This window comes from Saccoglossus kowalevskii, chromosome 21 (genome assembly GCF_978046115.1).
Source record: "Saccoglossus kowalevskii chromosome 21, keSacKowa6.1, whole genome shotgun sequence".
In the NCBI taxonomy this organism is placed as follows: Eukaryota; Metazoa; Hemichordata; class Enteropneusta; family Harrimaniidae; genus Saccoglossus; species Saccoglossus kowalevskii.
The window spans coordinates 1,201,142-1,219,116 of NC_140661.1; the positions used below are offsets into that span (position 1 = coordinate 1,201,142).

The following is a 17,975-nucleotide window of genomic DNA, read 5'->3' on the forward strand; positions in this document are numbered from 1 at the left end:
CATACCATGGGTCAATGTGCCACATACATAATTAGGGTGTGGCATCATAGGTGAGAATATGGTATACTCAATTGGGAGACCAAAACCACTGTATAATAGATGAGTATGCCACGGAATCATCATGAGGTCAATGTACCACATACTCAAATTGAAAGCCAAATCCACATTGTTCTGTTTGAGTATGTCACATAATCAACACTGTTTGAGTATATCACTATGCACTACATGAGTATGCAACATATTTAATGGAATATCCAGCGCAATATTCTTTCATGATCGATGAGGTCAATAACACCCTGGTATGAGTACACCACAGTCAATGACAACTTACCAAGGTATGAGTACACCACAGTCAATGACAACTTACCCTGGTATGAGTACACCACAGTCAATGACAACTTACCCTGGTATGAGTACACCACAGTCAATGACACCATACACACTGGTATAAGTACACCACGGTCAATGACACCTTATCCTGGCCCTGGTATGAGTACACCAGTCAATGACACCACTCACTGGTATGAGTACACCACGGTCAATGGCATTATACGCTTTTATGAGTACACCACAGTCAATGAAACTGTACACTGGCATGAGTACGCCACAGTCAATAACACCTTACTCTGGCATAAGTGTGCCGCAGTCAATGACACCATATCCTGACATGAGTATACCACAGTCAATAACACCGTGCCCTGGAGTGAGTATATCACAGTCAATGACAACGTACCCTGGCATGAGTACGCAACAGTAAATGACACCATACCTTGGGATGTTTGAGTAACATATAATGACACCATACCCTGGCATGAGTACGCCACAGCCAATGACACCGAACACTGGCATGAGTGTGCCGCATTTAATAACAGCATATCCTGGCACGAGTGTGCCGCATTTAATGACATCATACCCTGGCATGAGTGTGCCGCATTTAATGACACTATACCGTGGCATGAGTGTGTCACAGTCACTGGCACCGTTCCCTGGTATGAGTACACCACAGTCAATGACACCGTACCCTGATATGAGTGTACCACAGTGAATGACACCGTACCCTGGCATGAGTACGCCACAGTCAATGACACCATTCTCTGGCATGAATGTGCTGCAGTCAATGACACCGTACCCTGGTATGAGTGTGCCACTGTTAATAACACCATACCCAGGTATAAGTACACAACAGTCAATGACACCATACCCTGGTATGAGTACACCGCTGTCCATGACACCATACTCTGGCATAAGTGTGCTGTAGTAAATGACACCGTGCTCTGGCATGAGTATGGTAAATTCAATGACACAATACCCTGGTATGAGTACACGACAGTCAATGACACCATACCCTGGTATGAGAACACGACAGTCAATGACACTGTACCCTGACATGAGTATACCACAATCAATGACACGATACTCGGTATGAGTACACCACAGTAATTGGCACCATACCCTGGAATGAGTGTGCCGTATTCAATGACATCATAACCTGGCATGAGTACACGACAGTCAATGACATAATAACCTGGCATGACTACACGACAGTCAATGACACCATACCCTGGTATGACTACACCACAGTCAATGACACCATACCCTGACATGAGTATGCCACAGTCAATGACACCATACCCTGGAATGAGTGTGCCGTATTCACTGACATCATACCCTGGCATGAGAACACGACAGTCAATGACACCGTACACTGACATGAGTATACCACAGCCAATGACAGCATACTCGGTATGAGTACACCACAGTCAATGACACCATACCCAGGCATGAGTACGCCACAGTTAATGACACCATATTCTGGCATAAGTGTGCTGCAGTAAATGACACCGTACACTGACATGAGTACTCGACAGTCAATGACACCATACCCTGGTATGAGTACACCACAATCAATGACACCGCACCCTGGTTTGAGTATGCTGCAGTCAATGACACCGTATCCAGGTATGGGTATACCACAGTCAATAACACCGTATTCTGACATAAGTGTGCTGCAGTCAATGACACAATACCCTGGCACGAGTAGACCACAGTCAATGGCACCTTACCCTGGTGTGAGTACACCTCAGTCAATGACACCATACCCTGGTATAAGTACACGACCATCAATGACACCATACCCTGGTATGAGTACACCACATTCAATGACACCATACCCTGGTATGAGTACACCACAGTCAATGACACCGTACTCGGTATGAGTACACCACAGTCAATGACACCATACCCAGGCATGAGTACGCCACAGTTAATGACACCATACCCAGGCATGAGTGTGCTGTAGTCAATAACACCGAACCCTGGCACGAGTACTCGACAGTCAGTGACATTGTACCCTTTCATGAGTACGCAACAGTCAATGACACCATAACCTGGTATGAGTGTGCCACTGTCAATAATACCATACCCAGGAATGAGTACACCACACTCAATTCCACCATACCCTTGTTTGTGTACACCACAGTGTATGACACTATACCATGTTATGAGTACTCCACAGTCAATAACACATTATACTGGTATGAGTACACCGCTGTCAATAACACCATACTCAGGCATAAGCGTGCTGCAGTAAATGACACCGTACCCTGGAATGAGTGTGCCTAATTCAATGACATCATACCCTGGCATGAGTACACGAAAGTCAATGACACCATATCCTGGTATGAGTACACCACAGTCAATGACACCATACCCTGGTATGAGTGCACCACAGTCAATGACACCGTACCCTGACATGAGTATACCACTGTCAATAACACCATACCCAGGTATGAGTACACCACAGTCAATTCAACCATACCCTGGTTTGTGTAAACGACAGTCAATGACACTATACCATGGTATGAGTACACCGCAGTCAATAACACCATATACTGGTATGAGTACACTGCTGTCAATGACACCATACCCTGGAATGAGTGTGCCGTATTCAATGACATCATACCCTGGCATGAGTACACCACAGTCAATGACACTATACCCTGACATGAGTACGCCGCAGTCAATGACACAATACCCTGGTATGAGTACGCCACAGTCAATGACACCATACCCTTGTATGAGTACACCAGTCAATAACGCCATACCCTGGTATGAGTATACCACAGTCAATGACACCATAGCCTGGCATGAGTACTCGACAGTCAGTGACATTGTACCCTTGCATGAGTACGCCACATTCAATGACACCATACCGTGGCATGAGTATGCTACAGTCAATGACGTCATACCCTGGTATGAGTGTGCCAATATCAATTACACCATGCCCTGGTATGAGTACACCACAGTCAATGACACCATACCCTGGTATGTGTACACCACAATCAATGACACCATACCCTTGTATGAGTACACCAGAGTAATTGACACTATACCCTGACATGAGTATACCACAGTCAATGACACAATACCCTGGAATGAGTGTGTCATATTCAATGACATCATACCCTGGCATGAGTACACGACAGTCAATGACACTGCACCCTGGTTTGAGTTTGCTGCAGTCAATGACACCGTATTCTGGCATGAGTGTGCTGCAGTCAATGACACTGAACCCTGGCATGAGTATACCACAGTCGATGACACAATACCCTGGCATGAGTATACCACAGTCTACGACACCATACCCGTGTATGAATGCACCACAGTCAATGACTCCATACCCTGACATAAGTACACCACAGCCAATGACACCATACGCAGGTTTGAGTACACAAAAGTCAATGACACCATACTCAGGCATGAGTATGCCACAGTTATTGACACCATACTCCGGCATAAGTGTGCTGCAGTAAATGACAGCGTACCGTGGCATGAGTACACTACAGTCAGTGACATCATACCCTGGTATGAGTACACCTCAGTCCATGACACCATACCCTGGCATGAGTATACCACAATCAATGACACCATACCCTGGTATGAGTACACACCAGTCAATGACACCATACCCTTGTATGAGTACACCAGTCAATGACACCATTCCCTGGTTTTAATACATTACACTCAATAACACCACACCTTGACATGAGTATACCACAGTCAATGACACCGTATCCTGGTATGAGTGTACTGCAGTCAATGACACCATATCCTGGCATGAGTATGTGACAGTGAATGACATTGTACCCTGGCATATATATGCCACCTTCAATGAAACCATGCCCTGGTATGAGTACACCACAGTCAATGACACCGTACCCTGGCATGAGTACGCCACAGTTAATGACACCATACTCTGGCATGAGTGTGCTGCATTCAATGACACCATACCCTGGCATGAATACGTGACAGTACATGACATTGTACCCTGGCATGAGTACGCGACAGTAAATGACACCATACCCTGGCATGAGTATACCACAGTCAATGACACCATACCCTGGTATGAGTACATCACAGTCAATGACACCATACCTTGGCATGAGTATACCACTTTCAATGACACCATATCCTTGTATGAGTACACCAGTAAATAACACCATACCCTGGTATGAGTACATCACAGTCAATGACACCATATCTTGACATGAGTATAACACAGTCAATGACTTCGTATCCTGGAATGAGTACGCCACAGTCAATGACATAATATCCTGGCATGAGTACGCTACAGTCAATGACACCGTATCCTGGCATGAGTTAGCTGTAGTCAGTGACACCATGCCCTGATATGAGATCACCACAGTCAATGACACCATACCCTGCTATTAGTACACCAGTAAATGACACCATATCCTGACATGAGTACGTGACAGTAAATGACATTGTACCCTGGCATGAGTATGCCACATTCAATGAAACCATACCCTGGCATGACTACACCACAGTCAATGAAACCGTATCCTGATATGAGTGTACCACAGTGAATGACACCGCACCCTGGCATGAGTACGCCACAGTCAATTACACCATTCTCTGGCATGAATGTGCTCCAGTCAATGACACCGTACCCTGGCATGAGTACGCAACAGTAAATGACATTGTACCCTGGCATGGGTACACCACAGTCGATGACACCATACCCTGGCAAGAGTACGCCACAGTAAATGACACCATACCCTGGCATGAGTATACCACGGTCAATGCTGCAGTCAATGACACCGTATTCTGGCATGAGTGTTCTGCAGTCAATGACATTGTACCCTGGCATGAGTACACCACAGTCAATGACACCATATCCTGACATGAGTAAGTGACAGTAAATGACATTGTACCCTGGCATGAGTATGCTACATTCAATGAAACCATACCCTGACATGACTACACCACAGTCAATGAAACCGTTTCCTGATATGAGTGTACCACAGTGAATGACACCGTACCCTGACGTCAGTACGCCACAGTTAATGACACCATACTCTGGCATGAATACGTGACAGTACATGACATTGTACCCTGGCATGAGTATACCACAGTCAATGACACCATACCCTGGTATGAGTACAACACAGTCAATGACACCATACCTTGGCATGAGTATACCACTTTCAATGACACCGTACCCTTGTATGAGTACACCAGTAAATAACACCATACCCTGGTATGAGTACATCACAGCGAATGACACCATACCTTGACATGACTATACCACAGTCAATGACACCATACCTTGACATGAGTATACCACAGTCAATGACATACCCTGGAATGAGTACGCCACAGCCAATGACATCGTATTCTGCCATGAGTGTGCTGCAGTCAGTGACACCATGCCCTGATATGAGTACACCACAGTCAATGACACCATACCCTGGTATGAGTACGCCACAGTCAATGACACCATACCCTTGTATGAGTACACCAGTCAATAACACCATACCCTGGTACATCACATTCAATGACACCATACCCTGGCATGAGTACGCCACAGCCAATGACACCGTATTCTGCCATGAGCGTGCTGCAGTCAATGACACCATATCATGGCATAAGTGTGGTGCAGTCAAATACACTGTACCCTGGTATGAGTACACCATAGTCAATGACACAATACCCTGGCATGAGTATACCACAGTCAATGACACCATACCCTGGTATGAGTGCACCACAGTCAATGACGCCATACCACGACATGAGTACACCACAGTCAATGACACCATACCCAGGCATGAGTACGCCACAGTTAATGACACCATACTCCGGCATAAGTGTGCTGCAGTCAATGACACCATATCCTGGCATGAGTACGTGACAGTGAATGACATTGTACCCTGGCATCAGTATGCCACATTCAATGAAACCATACCCTGACATGATTACACCACAGTCAATGACACCGTACCCAGGCACGAGTACTTGACAGTGAATTGCATTGTACCATGGCATGAGTACGCTACAGTCCATGACACCATACTCTGGTGTGAGTACACGACCGTCAATCAAACCTTACCCTGTGTCACAGGGTGCTAGTTGGGTTGAGCTAAGGTTTCAAATTGTCCCAAACAAATGACACCCATAACACCCCTGTGAACTGGGTCCTTTAATAATTCGAAACTTAAGACAGTTGTATAATTTATATGCGACATAAACAACAAGTACACGCTACACGAGTAAGGCTTAAACAACGTACTTTATTCCACACACCTAAAAGATGGGCAGGAAATGCCTGACCCGTTACAAGGGGTAGTGGGGTACACGTTGTTTTGTTACACAAAAATATAACACTAGAAATATAATTCAGTAATAATATTGTAATATTTCCACACGGGAAAAGGGTAGGCAAGAAATGCCAAACCCTCTATAAAGGGGTAGTGGATTACGTTATACTATTACGGGGAAATGCCTAAATCGATAACTTAAATAATTGTCTAACATAGAATCTTGCATGCATGCATAAAACTAAGAGACAAACGTACATAACAAACAACGGACGCAAATAATATACTGGCGATCGGACACAGCCCTACCTACATACAGTTTCTTCAAACTAGATGAAAACGGGTCTTTGCGTGATAACGGTGTATTTTCCAGCGAGTCTCTGCTAACGGTGGCGACGACGGTAATTACAAAACGCAGTCAGAAGCACTGTAGTCGTAGAATACACGCTGCACACTCAGTCGAGCACGATACCAATCAATTACAGAGTTTATCTGTCCAATATTCGTAACTTGTAGAAGGAGAGTGGTCCGGGTGGATTCCCTTGCACCGCAGTACACCTCCGTAGCCAGTAACATAAATTAGAAGGCACATCCAGTTCAGAACCAAAATCGGGAATGTCATTCACTGGCGAGTTTCCCCACTCGTTAACTGCAGTAGGCCGGAATTGGCCAATAGAATTATCTTTATGATGCACATTCCGTAGATCACAATACATTAATTTGTATGACAATACACAGTGTATTGTTCTAACGTTACTTGCAAACGCGTGATTAGTAGACACGTAAAAAATGGTATACTGCCAGCAACGGCGAACCGACGTCCTCCAGAATAGATCACAAACTCCCATGATGCAATATTATTCAATGGCTTACTGTGGTACCTACAAGATCGGACATCCACATTTGATCACATGAACGTTCAGATCGGGTTCTATCAAAGTCCGCTTCCCTAGTGCTGACTAAAAGAAACATCTTGCCACTCTATATTTAACAATTATCTATCGCCAAAAACAACATTGCCTGTCTATCGCCGTAAGACAAACACAAAACGCCACCATCACGACATACAACATAAACATGATTTAATGTTTGACATTCGTGACACCCTGGTATGAGTACACCACAGTTAATGACACGTACCATACCATGAGTATACCACAATCAATGACACCATACGCTGGTGTGTGTACACCAGTCTATAACACCATACCCTGGTATGAGTACATCACACTCAATAACACCACACCTTGACATGAGTATACCACAGCCAATGACACCGTATCCTGGCATGAGTACGCCACAGTCAATGACATAATACCCTGGCATGAGTACGCCACAGTCAATGACACCGTATCCTGGCATGAGTGTGCCACTGTCAATTACACCATACCCTGGTGTGAGTACACGGCCGTCAATCAAACCTTACCCTGGTATGAGTACACCACAGTTAATGACACGTACCATATGATGAGTATACCACAATCAATGACACCATACGCTGGTATGAGTATACCACAGTCAATGACACCATACCCTGGTATGAGAACACCACAGTCAATGACACCATACCCTTGTATGAGTACACCACAGTCAATTACACCATATCCTTGGATGTGTACACCTGTCAATAACACCATACCCTGGTATGAGTACATCACACTCAATAACACCCGACATTGACATGAGTATACCACAGTCAATGACACTGTACCCTGGCATGAGTACGCCACAGTCAATTACACCATACCCTGGTATGAGTACACGGCCGTCAATCAAACCTTACCCTGGTATGAGTACACCACAGTTAATGACACATACCCTATCATGAGTATACCACAGTCAATGACACCATACCCTTGTATGAGTACACCACAGTCAATGACACCATATCCTTGTATGAGTACACCAGTCAATAACACCATACCCTGGTATGAGTACATCACACTCAATAACACCACACCTTGACATGAGTACACCACAGCCAATGACACCGTATCCTGGTATGAGTACGCCACAGTCAATGACATAATACCCTGGCATGAGTACGCCACAGTCAATGACACCGTATCCTGGCATGAGTGTGCCACTGTCAATTACACCATACCCTGGTGTGAGTACACGACCGTCAATCAAACCTTACCCTGGTATGAGTACACCACAGTTAATGACACGTACCATATCATGAGTATACCACAATCAATGACACCATACGCTGGTATGTGTACACCAGTCTATAACACCATACCCTGGTATGAGTACATCACACTCAATAACACCACACCTTGGCATGAGTATACCACAGTACCCTGGCTTGAGTACGCCACAGTCAATTACACCATACCCTGGTGTGAGTACACGACCGTCAATCAAACCTTACCCTGGTATGAGTACACCACAGTTAATGACACGTACCATATCATGAGTATACCACAATCAATGACACCATACGCTGGTATGTGTACACCAGTCAATAACACCATACCCTGGTATGAGTACATCACACTCAATAACACCGCACCTTGGCATGAGTATACCACAGCCAATGACACCGTATCCTGGTATGAGTACGCCACAGTCAATGACATAATACCCTGGCATGAGTACGCCACAGTCAATGACACTGTATCCTGGCATGAGTGTGCCACTGTCAATTACACCATACCCTGGTGTGAGTACAATCAAACCTTACCCTGGTATGAGTACACCACAGTTAATGACACATACCATATCATGAGTATACCACAATCAATGACACCATACGCTGGTATGAGTATACCACAGTCAATGACACCATACCCTGGTATGAGTACACCACAGTCAATGACACCATATCCTTGTATGTGTACACCAGTCAATAACACCATACCCTGGTATGAGTACATCACACTCAATAACACCACACCTTGACATGAGTATACCACAGTCAATGACACTGTACCCTGGCACGAGTACGCCACAGTCAATGGCATAATACACTGGCATGAGTACGTCACAGCCAATGACACCGTATTCTGCCATGAGCATGCTGGAGTCAATGACGCCATATTCTGGCATGAGTACGTGACAGTGAATGACATTGTACCCTGGCATGAGTATGCCACATTCAATGAAACCATACCCTGACATGATTACACCAGTCAATGACACCGTACCCAGGCATGAGTACTTGACAGTGAATTGCATTGTACCCTGGCATGAGTACGCTCCATTCAATGACACCATACCGTGGCATGAGTACGCTACAGTCGATGACACCATACCCTGGTGTGAGTGTGCCACTGTCAATGATACCATACCCTGGTATAAGTACAGCACAATCAATAACATCATACCCTGGTATGAATACACCTCAGTCAATGACATCATACCCTGACATGAGTACACCACAGTCAATGAAACCGTATCCTGGTATGAGTACACCACAGTCAATGACACCGTACCCTGACATGAGTATACCACAGTCAAACTCGCCATACCCAGGCATGAGTACGCCACAGTTAATGACACCATACTCTGGCATGAATGTGCTGCATTCAATTACACAATACCCTGGCATGAATACGTGACAGTACATGACATTTACCCTGGCATGAGTACGCGACAGTAAATGACACCATACCCTGCATGAGTATACCACAGTCAATGACATCATACTCTGGCATAAGTTTGCTGCAGCATATGACATCCTACCCTGAAATAAGTATGCCACAGTCAATGACATCATACCCTGGCATGAGTACGCCACAGTCAATGACACCATACTCTGGCATAAGTTTGCTGCAGTCAATTACACCATACCCTGGCATGAGTACTCGGCAGTCAAAGATATTGTACACTGGCATGTGTATACCACAGTCAATGAAACCGTATCCTGGTATGAGTATACCACAGTCAATGACGCTATACTCGGTACGAGTACACCACACTCAATGACACCGTACCCTGACATGAGTATACCACAGTCAAAGTCACCATACCCAGGCATGAGTGCGCCACAGTTAATGACACCATACTCTGGCATGAGTGTGCTGCATTCAATTACACCATACCCTGACATGAATACGTGACAGTACATGACATTGTACCCTGGCATGAGTACGCGACAGTATATGACACCATACTCTGGCATAAGTTTGCTGCAGTATATGACACCATACCCTGAAATAAGTATGCCACAGTCAATGACATCATACCCTGGCATGAGTACGCCACAGTCAATGACACCATACTCTGGCATAAGTTTGCTGCAGTCAATTACACCATACCCTGGCATGAGTACTCGGCAGTCAAATACATTGTACACTGGCATGAGTACGCCACATTCAATGACACCGTACCCTGGAATGAGTACACCACGGTCAATGACACCATACCCTGGTATATGTATACCACAGTTAATGACACCGTACCCTGGTATGAGTACGCCACAGTGAATGACACCATACCCTGACATGTGTACAGCACATAAATATATAACACGTTGAAGACGTGTACTCTAGATAGATATATCATAATGAGAAAATTCGAAATTACTGCACTCTGGATCAATGAACCACATACACGATGTGTTGGTAAAGGTGTTGATATGCCACAGTCAATGTGAACAACAAAAGCACTGAAATCACCGTCACATAAACAGTAGAAAAGCTAAAACTTAAATCAAGAAGCAAATTTAGCACCCGGCTTTAGGATGAATACGTGCCACATATTCGACGAGGGGGCAACATAGTTTACAGTTTACACTGGATGAATATGCTACAAACTCAATAGTGAGGACAAAGCTATGCAACATACAGACGGAAAAACCACAGTCACTGTAATGTGGATGAGAAGGTTATATACACAACGCGGAAGCCTAAGCTAGTTGTCATGGGTGAGCGTGGTGGACCAAGCGGATGAATATGACACTGACTCAATAAGAATACCAAAACAACTGTACCAAGAATGAACTCATCATTCATTTAAAATAAATGCCGTGTTACACATAGACTGGACCAAAGTAGGCAACATTTATCGATGCGTTTTTGAGGGGAAAACTTTGATGACTGATGACTGTAATGGCGCATGAAAGATTGCCAACACGTCTTTGCCGTGTACACCCAAACATGTGTTCTGTAGCAAAATACGGACCAGGAGAAACACACGGTGTGTGGGACAGTTTGAGTGGCAAAGTCTTTCCCGAATTTCCAAAAGTACCACCGTGAAAATATTTTGTTTGAAATATTTTTTTAAAACTGTTTGAAAACGTTATGTGCACGTAACATGGAAATAAATCATGCATGACAAATATCGATTCTATAATGAATAGATTTATTTCATTGTTCCAAAAATATTTAAATGTGGCAAAAACAAAAAGTGACTGCATGCGCACATACATACAATACATCTGTTTTAAGTTTGTTCACGTATTTGACATTTAAGCACAAAAACATAGTTGACAATACACAAGCTGCCTTATGTGCAAAGCTCCAACTATATCGCTTTGATATCCACGTAAATGTATTCACTAGTAATATCGATTATTTTTGTATTCCACAAATTACATAAACTAAGCTTTTAACGTGTTTAAATAATCTTGCGATGACTATAACAAGTCTGTCTTAGTGACTAATTATGGCGTCTGTGGTTATTCATGTCTAATATGGTGACAACGATTATGTATGAACTGCACCGCAAGCTGTAACTCCTTTAAAAGGAAAAAAGTGATTTCAAGCAGACAGTATTAAAGGTTGTTGAAATGTTTCTCAATCCAAATCAGTATTCCACATTGATTGCACTTTTCTATTTTCTCAGCATCCTTACATATAACCATTTTTTCAAGCGTTGCTGTGAATTACATTGAAGTCGAAAGATATATTTCTCAGAACACATCACAGTTGTTAGCCTGAAGGCCATGCCTCAATTTAGAAAAACTTCCATGCAACCCTTTCCCGTGCAGCTGTCACGTCATTTGATTATATTGGTGTAATCATCTAAAGCACAACTAAATGTCTCCACGGATTCGAAGTCGCGATGATAGTATCTCTCGGGAATGATTATAACAATGTAATAACGGTGTTCGCATCAAGTATAATCAGAATCAGTCAGTCCACAGGCACAGTCTGTCGAAGTGCAAGGAGCCGTTAAGAAATTCATCCACTTCCAAATATCACGAGTGTAGCGTAGGTAGAACGACACAGTTACAGTGTGTGATTATAGCAGGTAATACTGGAGACCACCAACACCTTTAGCATATCAATCTCAAACCGACGACAGTGTGTTGCCAGTATTCACATTCGCATTATGTAATACTCACGTCTTCGTACCATGTTTTATCTACACTCTAATATTGACATCCAGGATTGGTTTGCCCACGTACACATTATGATGGTCAGTGGATTCAGCTTGTAGAGTAGACGTGTATGGTTGCTCTCTCTTAGATACCGATACTGCTCCTGTCTCCTAGCATGAACGAATAAAGAATAATTTACAAAAGTAATCTTTTATTGTTAATCTTTTGTTACAAGACTAATATGGATTATTATATCTATACTCGGTAACCCTTTAATTGCGAGGGTCGAGATGAGAAAAAAGTTCCTATCCCGTTGTTGGCGTGCGCGGTGGACAGCAACATCGTGTAAATAGTATGGATATCAGGATTCACGTTAATTATATTGTTACAGTAGTATATATTGTAATACTGCATACTATAATGTATGTTGTACTGTATATTGTAGATAACAAATTTCTTTCCTTCTGGGCATTGGCAGCCGCGACAAGCCTCGGAACAGGATATCGTTTGCATTTTTTGTTATCGTCACGTTACCATAAAATTAATGTGTTAGTTTATTAGGACTTGCCAAATAAAGAACGTACGTGGAAGTGAGGATATGGGCTAGGCATACACAATACATTTGAATGTTTCAGTGGAAAGTTAACACATACATGTCAAGAGGTTCCAGAATATAAATTCGCCAAAACATACTTTTATCCTATTGTGTGTGGGCACTGGTTACCACGTGACCAAGCACAAAATATAGCTTCAGGGGTAGTTACAATGTATAAATGAGGTGTTACAATAGATTATTATATAATTCTGTTCACAAAAAGATGCAAGGCACACGTTTAAAATACATTCGTTGGACATTTATTATGCTCAATGATATGTAACATAAGCATACGTGAATATAACCAAATATTGAAAAAACTATGCTGCCTGACAGAGTACTATAATATTCATCAAAATGATGAAATATTAAACTATAAAGAATTATCTCACAGCAATACAATTCATTACAATATGCCCAAAACTCGGAATAAGATATTTGGTAGTGTTTGTGGTTAAGTATGCAGTGTCAGATTACAATCTTTCAACGATTCACAGAGGCAGAGACAAGGACGTAGACAAATCGCCGACAGGCAGGCATAGCCCGTTCGTCAAACTCTTAACATAAACCTTCCAAGTAGCTTGGTGCAACACAAGCGTTTAACACGACAGTCCCATGTGAAATCATACATGCATACTGTACTATATGTTTTGCACGTCTGTCCACTTGGGATTCACAGTTTCTGAATATAGCTTTAATTATTACAATGCCACACCACCATATAACGCTCCAATAATGCATATCGTAAAGTCTATGTCGGATATAAAATACTGTGTAATATTTAATATATGCAGGCACACACTACATTGCTTACACGTGGGACCGACATTTGTTACGTTCAAACGCTGCATGTCACGGGCCTAACAAGTGAAGTATATATTTTTTTCTCTGCTGAATGGGCAGCCGACCTGGGGCAACTGAATCGAAGCACATATACGGGGGGATATAATTCAATTAGCATATTATTGTAGTGTTATGGGACCAAGAAAATCGTAATGGACATTACAATTGATACACTGGTCACGTGATTGTCAGCGTACGTAGCCAATCAGCGACCTCATTGAAGGCAGTGATTTCCTGCACTAATACATCGTTACTGATCATAATGTGCCAACTGCAAGCTGCGCCTGAAAGTTGCAGTATGTTTTAGAATGAAGTCATTTCAAGTAGTCAAGTCTTAAAAGCGTGGTCCTGGCTTCTAATTAGTCATTGTCATTATATGGCTAAAATTAGAGAATGATTTATAAATATGTATATTATGTTGACTTTGTCTAGTACTTGAAATTAAAATAAAGCAGCAAGTTTATAATCACCAAAAATCACGAGACATCGGATAGTTGTTTCTTGCTATGAACTCAAAATTCATCTGTACATTATCCTAGATTTCTTTACGTCACAAAAAGAGAGACGACCTACCTACCAGCTCTAAACCCTGCCATTGATTACTCCATACGTGTTCCATCTTAGTGAACAGCTCATGTCAGCATTACAAGTCTATTTATGATCTATTATTACAACATGATTTTTTTTCTTTATAATATGCATTACGTAATGTTTATATGCGGTTGCAAATGAAGATAATCTAACAGCACTTACCCCGGGATAATGTCTAGCTGTTCCTCTACCTGCTTTCAGTTCCTGGTAATGTGACAACACACACAGAAAACCATATACCTGTAGTGGTAAATTCATAGAAATTTAAGAGGGCTTTCAAGCACATGGTTTTCTAATTGTTGTAACTATTTGTAAACAAATACAATTTAAAATAACTTTCCCTTCACACACAAATGTAAGTCAAACCATTTCTTATATGTGGGTAACCCACACAACAGATCAAAAGAATCATGTTATTCAAACACGTTGTATGTGTGACAAAAACTTCATTGGCCCCATCATCACAAAATTGAGTTGAACATTATTTTGTTAACGTTCAAAGCTTTGTTTCAAACTAACTCTGGGATCTTCTTCATTTATATACACTGATTTGTACGCTTTGTTCTTCCAATAAGAACCTTCTTTGCACCACCAAATATAAATTAAAAACATATGGGGGCGTGGCTGTTATATGCTATTCCTCAACTTTGGAACACCCTTCCATTTGACATGTGTCAAGTCACTGATTTCAACTTATTTAGAAAAAGACTGAAAACATATTTATTCAACAAAGCCTATAGCGTAAAATAACTCCCTCAGCGCCTTTGAACAGAACTTAATTTTGGATCCAAGCACTTTATGAATTTAAAAGACTGATTTATTGATTGATTTGTTGTGAGTAATAAAACCAGTGACGTGGAGGATAAAACTTGGAACGTTTAGTGTCCAGTCCTAGTTAGTTAAGAAAGTGCACACTGAAAGCGAACTCGTAACAGAAAAGTGTGTTGTTGAAAGTACAAATTGAATGAATGGCACGTGCCGCGACGACCAACAAGTACTTTCAATGACACACTCATCGCGTACGGTAGTGCCCCAGTATGCAATGATGAGTTGCTGATGGGAAAAAAAGGATGAGATATGACTAAGATGGGTTCGTTTTGAATAAAACATGTTCATGGATTGACTGCCGAATATGATGATCATATATATATATATACAGTACATGAGAGTCCGCATTCATTGAATCAAGTAGAACGAATGAAATTGAAAAATAAAAATTGAAATCAGGCATAGGGACAATAAGTAGGTTACGTACGTATGATATATGTGTCATTTTATGCATCATATAGATCTGAGAATAGTCAGTTTAAGCTCTTATCGACACTCAGTAGACTCATATTTATATAATATGCAGTAGCATCAATTGTAGCGCCAAGTTAACAATGATGCTTGTAAAACGACAAAAAAAGTTTTATAATTATGGATACGAACTCGTACAAACCCCACCATGTACACCCATATGTGTTTTAATATTGATTTGAATTACGTTAAATACTTACATTCAAAAATGCGCTAACGATCCATATAGCTAAACTTGCTATTGTAAAAACAGTCAAACCCTGAGTAGAAAAAAAACATAATGATAAACTTGACTAAAGTATTTACTCTATAAATCTAGTACAACATCAGTATTACGTACCACAACGCCAACAATTGGTCATTTATTACACGAAGATAAGAATGACCATTATGTAGTACCAGAATTAACGTAATATCAGAGGAACCAAGATTACCGGTTCTTCTGTGGCAGCAGTACTTCAAATATTGTAAGAATTTCAAATATTGTAAGAATTTCAAAAGGTAATATATGATGTATCAGTCTATTAAAACTTGCCATAATAGCCAGCAGAATAATGTCCATCACGAATTGTAGGAACGTCACAATTAATATTGATATAATCCATGGTAAGTGCAAACGTGTCATATCCTGTAACACATAATTTACATATTAAAAACAAGTCTTTGCGTACGCATATATTGTATACTAATTTCCCCATTTATTATTGCATTGTATGACAGTCCATAATTAATAGATCACATTGAGAACATTAGCATACCATTTACATCTATGTAAACATATGTGTAACAATTAGTCGTTAACACTTACTTTTCGATTACTTATGGCCAGCAATATAGAAAATAGAAAAAGTAACCCAAAAGCTGTCAGATTTATGGCGCAACTTATAAAAATGACTGAAAGATATAAGAAAATGTTTAATTTTACGTATGAATATAATTATAGCATGACGTTGTAATAAACGCAACAATCCGTATAAAAATAATAAGCTGTTCTTTTCCTTGCGACGTCGCTTGTCGGTCCTTCGATATCGACTCTTGCTATTGCGAAGCAGAATTATCCGATCGTTGGATTGTTCACCCTCCAGCAGGGAACGTGAGCCGGTTTAGACAGTCGTGATACAGTTTTGTTTTACCCTGCTGATGTAGGTTAAAATTACATTTGGATTGATTTATCTCACTAGAATTCTTCGACATATTTCCTCTTACTGAAAACAATTTTTTATGCATGATACATGTAAGATTAAATAAAACAGTGCAATTTAATTTGATACACAGTAGACTCAAATCAAAGAAATGATTTTACCCCGACATAACACGTACAACACGTTGACTTATTATATATGTATTTTCATTATCTCTAATTTGAATCAGTACAACGCTATTTCTAGCATAACGTAATCAGAGGTGAGTTAATTGCAAACACGTAACAGAGTACTCACCTTTGATAAAGTAGGTATATATGGCTAAATACGAGTTAATACCAAGCTGGAGTCCAGAGGAAATCTGAAATAGAAATATAATTTCTGAAAAAGTATGTTTATTCCCTAATTTTCTGCAAAGAAACAGTTCACATAACTTATAATGTTATGATAAGCAATTTACATTAGGACGAGTAAACAATGGCTAGTTACTGCCTGGACAATGGACCATGTACCTAAAAGACGTTTAATCAATATTGATGTTGTATTGTGGCTGCATTTCAGGTACTGTTCACGATACGCTGTGGGACATATCCCAACCCACATGACGGACTATTCTA

General features: G+C 41.5%; 2 long non-coding RNA genes across 2 annotated transcripts; both read right to left on the minus strand.

Annotated features, from left to right (window-relative positions):
- Positions 1-11,910: 11,910 nt before the first annotated feature.
- Positions 11,911-16,477, minus strand: LOC146729509 (uncharacterized). The gene is made up of 3 exons (XR_014928052.1): positions 16,417-16,477; positions 15,080-15,157; positions 11,911-13,058 (listed from the first exon to the last, which is right to left on the minus strand). It is a non-coding gene; the product is annotated as an uncharacterized LOC146729509 (long non-coding RNA).
- A 317-nt stretch (positions 16,478-16,794) lies between these two features.
- Positions 16,795-17,701, minus strand: LOC144361514 (uncharacterized). Its single transcript, XR_014928099.1, has 3 exons — positions 17,656-17,701; positions 17,025-17,110; positions 16,795-16,844 (listed from the first exon to the last, which is right to left on the minus strand). It is a non-coding gene; the product is annotated as an uncharacterized LOC144361514 (long non-coding RNA).
- Positions 17,702-17,975: the final 274 nt, after the last annotated feature.